This window comes from Grammomys surdaster, unplaced genomic scaffold, assembly GCF_004785775.1.
Source record: "Grammomys surdaster isolate TR1022 unplaced genomic scaffold, NIH_TR_1.0 67, whole genome shotgun sequence".
Classification (NCBI taxonomy): Eukaryota; Metazoa; Chordata; class Mammalia; order Rodentia; family Muridae; genus Grammomys; species Grammomys surdaster.
In genome coordinates, this window is record NW_021604569.1 from 6,032,048 (window position 1) to 6,037,190 (window position 5,143).

Consider the following 5,143-nt stretch of genomic DNA (forward strand, 5'->3'; position numbering starts at 1 on the left):
TGTGTGTGTGTGTGTCTCGCTCATCAGTTATGCCTTTACTTTTTAAAAGTCGGGGTCATGCTCTCTTCAGCTCACTCTTATTGAAGAGCACAATGACTTCAACACAGACACTACTCTGTACTCAGTTGGCCAGTCCTTGCAAGGGAGCAAAGCTCTTCCTTTTCCATCAAAATCAAAACCCTCAGGTTTAGGGTCCCAGTGAGAAGATGCTTTTTAAGCTTTTCTGGATCACAGAAATTTTGAAAATCTAATTACCACTTTACCAACAATGCCTTTTTTTTTCTTTTTTTTTTCCATTAGAATTCCAGTGTCCTTTCCTGACTGATGTGAAGCTGAGAGCCTAAGAGCTTTTGTGACAGCATGGCAGAGGTCTTGGTCTGTCTGCTAGAAGCATCTTCAGGATCCACTATTTTCACACCCAGACTGCTTCTCCTCTATCTGTACATAGAATATTCGGGTTACAACTGCTGTCTATAACTGGCAGTTGGCTACAAACAGAACGGGGACTCCACCCTGTTTTTCAAATACTCCTTTGTATCTGAAGGTTTGCTGGGGATCAGTAAGGTTAATAGCAACATTTATCTAAAGATGGGATGTGTAGTGTCAGCCCCCTTAGCTGGTGAAGCCTGTGTCATGTTCTCATTGTCAGTCAAACTTAATTCAGCCAGCATTCACAGTGACTGGTATATACCAAGCACAACTCTCAAAATGACCAAGACCCCAGAGAGTTCATTGGCTAATGCCACAATAGACATAATACACATCAGTGTAACAAAACATTAGGTGCTAAGTCTGAGGGACACACAAGGTGGAGGCCCAGAGCAGGGGCTTCCTCATTGGACCATCCATTAGCAGGAGAGACTGGCCGGCAAACTGCTTACAAAGTTAGACACACTCAGAGAAGCTAAATTCTGAAAACTTGTTTTTGTGATGTTACAGTTGTATCTGAAGCCAGTGAGGGAGACCAGTCAGAGGAATTTAATCTAAGAAAAGCAAGTATTATGATTTATTTGGCTGGGGCTTGGTTTTGTTTTGTGTTTTTTATTGTTTGTTTTGTGTTTTTTGTTTTTGTTTTTTGTTTGTTTGTTTTTTCTGTCAGTGGTTTTGTTTTGCTTTGCTTTGTTCTATTGTTTTTGGATTTGTTTACGTGTGTGAGTATTTTGCCTTCATGTACATAAGTGCACAGGAAGAGATCACTGGATTCAGTAGAACTGGAGTTCTGGACAGTTATAAGCTACTATGAGGGTGCTGGAAACTGAACTTGAGCCATTTCTTCACATGCCCCTTTAAATATCTGTGTGTGTGCTCACACACACATGTGAATACAGGTGCCCTCAGAAACCAGAGAACTCAGATCCCTGTAGGGCTGGAGTAACAGAGATCTGTGGGCCACATGATATGGGTCTTGGGAATCAAAGTTGGATCCTGTGGAAAAGCAGTGCATGCTCATAACCAATAAGTCACCTCTCAAGCCCTTATAACAAGATAAAACTCAGAATTAGTTCTAAAAATTAAGAGCATTTAGATGTGTCTTCGCCCTAGAAGGAATCCAGAAACGATTTTATATGTATTTTAAAACAAATCTAGAAATTATTAATAAAAATTATGGTGCTTCTAACCTAAACTGTAGAGAAACTCGTATGTGAACTTATGAGATAAGATTCTCCAGTCTTGAATTAGAGGAGCAAACTATAACTCTTGGTAACTTTGACAATATTTGTTTAAAAAATAAACTAAACTAAAATTTGAAATGATATACTTTTTGAAAAGTAAAAACTAATTCACAAAAGTAAAACACATTAAATAATTTATCAAGAAAAGGATAGAATTCATAAATAAATTTAATACAAAAATATTCAAAATTTAGAGTTAAAAAAAGGTACATAATCCATAGGCACAAAATACATTTATTTAGACAAATAAAAAAAATTGGAAAATCATTTCCTATGAAAGTCTAGGTTGTCAAAAAGTATACCCAGAAGCGGAAAAAATGAATTTCACAGAAGAAACTGAAAAAGACTGCTGAGAGATTGATTAGACCAAGAGATTTCCGTGGGAAGATTCTTTCAAACAAAACAACAACAACAAAAGCCATACTACCGCCATATTAAACTTTCCAAATTCCGTAAGTTTAGTGAGAACCCCCGTGTTTGTTATGTGAATCTTCATGTCACTAGTAAGCTGTCCCATTCCGAAGAACAACGTACAGGACCTTCATGTGGAAACGGCCCATGGAGAAAGTGCAGATGGGCCAGCCTGTGTCTGGACCACCGTTCAGCGTTGGGAAGCCGCAAATCCCACCAGAGATATGGACTTTGACTCCTCAAAAATCCATTTTGGTTTTGAACAATTGAAATTTGAAAAAAATGTTTTGAATTCAAAAATTCTTTTGAAAAATATCAAGAATGAAGTGAATCTTAACCTCAACTGTCAAAACAGATTGTAAAACTAGTCAATAAATCAATGGATAGAATTAAAAAGTGCCTAAGCAAGCCTGACAATTGGATTGAAATTTAAGCTAGAAAAGTGTCATTTCAAATTTACAGAATAAAATAAAATAGTTAAGAGGTAATTTCTGATCTACTGTGGAACTGTCTGGAATAAAACATAACTTCAGTCCTTCCTGATATGTCATTCTAAACATAGTTAGAAACCCAAATGTTTAATAATAATAATAATAATAATAATTAGTAATAATAAACATAGGGACTGGAGTGGTGGCTCAGTGGTTAAGAGCATGCGCTGCTCTCCCAGGGGACCTGAGTTTGACTCCTAGCACCTACCTGAGGTGGCTCTCAGATGCCTGTCACTCTAGCTTCTGGAAGATTCAATTCCTCTAGCCTCTGACACCTGTACATAAAAAAACAATTTGAATTTTTTAAATAATAAAATAAATCATGGACAAATATTGATCTTATCATGGTATAGAAAAGTTTAAACCCTATTTCCTATGAATAAAATGGAAGGGAAGGGAGGGAGGAGGAGGGCGTGAGAGGACGATGCTCGGGAGCAACCACCCTCTATGTCAAGGATGCTTCTAGAAATAAATCCATCTAAATAGTAAAGACAAATAATAACTGGATAGAAATAATGGAAATATTGGAATAATGGAAACCATTCACAACCTGCAACAGAAAAGTATACCCTCACAACAAGCTCCTACAAATCTGTAAGAAAAACTAAAGTATTGCTTAACAAAAGAACAAATGTCACAAACCAGCAATCAGCAAAAGGTGAAAAGCAAGTGGCATGTAGACATTGGGGGAATGTTCAGCTTTAATAACCAAAGAGAGCCAAGTTCAGACAAGGTATCACACCCATGTAATCTCAAAACCGAAATACTCAAAGATCAGCGGAACTACTTCTGAGTAACTACAATGGAAAGGGCTTCAAAACCCAAAGAAGATTTATATTCTTTTAAAAATTTATTTTGTTATTATTATTTAGTGGGGGAATAGTGTGGGTGGGTGGTGTGCCACAGAGGGGATGTGGAGGTCAAGGACAACTTCAGGGACATAGTTCTGTCCTTCTACCTTTTTATGGGTTCCGGAGATTGAACTCAGATCATCAGACTTGAGACGCAAGTGCCTTTACTCACTGGCAACCTTGTCAGCCCACAGTCACCCTTTTGATTCTGGTTTCCACCTCTTAAACTTTAGACTAAGAAGATGACCAACGAAGCTCATGAAGACAGGCATCCAAGAATATGCTTTACTGGGTTATTTCAGTCTTCTTCTTTCTCTAGGATATACACCAGGGCCTTGATTACATAACCTACAATATTTTTCAACCCTCATTAAAATTTTTATTATACATTATCTCATGGTGCAGAAAAATGTTCCAGGTAGCTATTAAAGAATATGTTGCAAAATAATATATATTACATGTTTGAAAATGTTAATCGTAAAATTTGTTGCTTAATGTCTGCCTTATTCATTGGCACTCCCTAGATTTCTGCAAGTTAGAAATTTTGGAAACACTTTGACAAGATATCTTCACCCAAAATTCATTTGAATCAGAATCTCTGTGGTCCTTTTTAGGGCTTTAGTCTAATTTCTGCTAGTGACTGCAATGTGCAGTCAGCATCCAAACTCCTCCGATGGTTCTAATCTGGGCTGTTCTGCCCGCAAGGACATTCGGCAACTTCTGGCAACGTGGTAGGAGACTCAGTTCTATGGGCTGATCTGTGTCCCTCAGAAGGTCCTTCAGTGTAGTCACCAGCAACCCCATGTCCTCATGACATAGTTATCGGGATAATTGCTTTTCAGTGATGAAGCTGAAATGAAGGCTTTAGGATGGGACCTGATAGAAGAGACACAGGGGAGTTTTCTTTGTAGATGCCATGCAAGGACAACAAGAAGAGGGCCTTCCACAGTCCTTGAGAGAGGTCTCAGGAGAAACCAGCTGCAGGCACTATGATCATGGCCTTCCAGCCTCTGAATGGAAAGAAGATTCCTTACTGCAGCTAGTGTCCTTCTGGCCTGAACTCATGTCCCCTCATCTGCTTTCACACAGACGAAGGACCTTCTCCATGAGGACACCAGCTGACCAGTTCAACAGCGTTGGAAGCCCGGCCTCTGCTGCCCCCGACTCTGTTGCCTGCCTGTGGGTCCCATGGCCCTAACTGGGCCACCTTGTCTGGCCTCAGTGACTTGGTTTGCTGGATGAGTGTGGGAGGAATGAGGGGAGTGATAACTAGATGGAGAGGTCCCCCTTCTCAAAGGAGGAGGGAGGAATGGGGGAGAATCTGTGTGAGGGGGTACTGGGAGGAGGGGGGTGCTAGGTTTCAGGTGAGAGAGTCAACAAGTAAGGCAGGACTCAGCAGTGTGGATAGGGCTCAGTAGTGTGGACAGGACTCAGCAGTGTGCACAGGACTCAACAGTGTGAATAGGACTCAGTAGTGTAGACAGATAGAACTCAGCAGTGTGGACAGACAGGACTCAGTAGTGTAGACAGACAGGTCTCAGCAGTGTGGACAGGACTCAGCAGTATAGACAGGACTCAACAGTGTGGACAGGACTCAGCAGTGTAGACAGGACTCAGCAGTGTGGACAGGACTCAGCAGTATAGACAGGACTCAATAGTGTGGACAGGAGTCAACAGTATGAACAGGGCTCAGCAGTGTGAACAGGGCTCAGCAGTG

The 5,143-nt window shown here is 40.3% G+C and overlaps 1 long non-coding RNA gene across 1 annotated transcript in view; it reads right to left on the reverse strand.

Annotated features, from left to right (window-relative positions):
• The window catches only part of LOC114630241, a 70,725-nt gene that overhangs the window by 50,198 nt on the left and 15,384 nt on the right, over positions 1-5,143 (reverse strand). Inside the window, exon 2 of the long non-coding RNA XR_003712794.1 lies at positions 2,784-2,850. This is a non-coding gene — a long non-coding RNA (uncharacterized LOC114630241). The remainder of the gene's footprint in view (positions 1-2,783; positions 2,851-5,143) is intronic.